We start from the raw sequence: 1,538 nt of genomic DNA, 5'->3' as shown, positions 1-1,538 counted from the left end.
TTTGAAATAGTAGTTTTATTTATTTATTTTTTTGAAATAGTAGTTTTAGCAAAGAAAAAAACCCCACATTGATTTAAGCCTATGGCCCCATAACCTGTGCTACTATTTAAATTCAGAATTATCCACACTAAATTTAAAATGGGGTGTGTTTGTTTGGTAACTGTACAAAATGGGGAGAAATCAGTGTGACTTCCTGGATGACTGCTCTTCCAGGGGCTACAATGTGAATTCTTCTGAAATGCAAACTATCTGCTTTCCAATGTTACCTCCTGTCACCAAATCCTGGAATGCAGCTCCCTTGTTTTCCAATCTGTGTAGTATAGTTTCTTTGATCTTTATTTTGCCTTCTTTAAACCATTGTCTCGGCTGCAGAATGCCAGGCTCAGACCTGTCCTTGTAATTTGACACCATAAATCTTTCCCTTGTGATGTTGTTTTCTTTCCGGATTGCTTCTACATCAGAGGCCAGTGGGGGAGGATAAGGCACATCCTTGTTGTACTGGGAAATCTGACCACACGGGATGATGTGGCTGTTCGATTCATCTGATATATCACTGTTTCAGTGATGTCTCCCCCAATGTTGTCAAAGTAGATAGCCACTCTGGCGGGGCACAGCTCCTGTAGTTGTTCTGCCATGCTCCCCTTTTTATAATTAATTGCTCCATCAAAGCCTAGTTCTGAGGTCAAAAAGAGGCACTTCTCAGGTGTCCTGCAAATTCCCACCACTCAGGCAAAGCCCAGCAAATGGCCAATCTGCTCTGCGTAAGACCCACAAACACCAGCAGCCCCACTGACAACCATTCTCTGATTGGACCCAGCCTTTTTCTTGTACCCTGATCAAGGAAGACAACCCAGGCATTCCTATCCCTCCAAGAAGGTAGGAAAGGTGCCCATCCATAAGTTTTGGGTCTATCTTCTCAAGGAGATTTCCATTCAGAATAGCCTTGGTTTGTCAGGGCCAATAGAACGAAGTCACAAAATCGCCTTTAGTAAGTTGTATGTGTCTGCTTTCTTCGATAATTCCAGTTCTTCTTCCATCAACCACTTGAGACAGCTGCCTGGGTGTTAGGTAATCACGGCCAGTGTCTTCGTTCATTCTGCAATGCATGTAAGGGTCCATAGAGAGAGAAAGAGTTTTCACTTGTACTTGGCCTTCAGTGATGGGATCTGGTAACTTGACTTCTTCCACTCGGAAATTCTCTGCCACCAGATTACCATTTTTTCCAGGTCGGGAATTCAACATCACTCTTTGTACAATCATAGCTTTATGAAGTAGTCCCACGAGATTTCTGTACACACTCCGTCACACTCACCTGCAGCGGCTGCACCAGGACGGGCTTCTGCCTTACTCTAATGTTTATTCAATTTATTAGAAAATTTGTCATCTCGCTTGAGGCAGATGGCTGTCTGTGCTTGACAAATTAATTGTGATGATTCATCTAATTTCTTTAGTAAGTGAATTTGAAATAATCCTGGTTTTAAATACTTATGTAGCCAAAAAGCAGATCTATTAGTTTACCTTATAATCTGTTGTGGTAC

General features: G+C 42.1%; 1 pseudogene; it reads right to left on the bottom strand.

Annotated features, from left to right (window-relative positions):
- Positions 1–216: 216 nt before the first annotated feature.
- On the bottom strand, positions 217–1,260 carry LOC101655746 (annotated as a pseudogene).
- Positions 1,261–1,538: the final 278 nt, after the last annotated feature.

This window comes from Echinops telfairi, unplaced genomic scaffold (genome assembly GCF_000313985.2).
Source record: "Echinops telfairi isolate 266 unplaced genomic scaffold, ASM31398v2 ScPeMD7_7400;HRSCAF=8409, whole genome shotgun sequence".
NCBI lineage: Eukaryota > Metazoa > Chordata > Mammalia > Afrosoricida > Tenrecidae > Echinops > Echinops telfairi.
The sequence above is the reverse complement of the archived record's forward strand: the minus strand, read 5'-3'. Positions and strand labels throughout refer to the sequence as shown.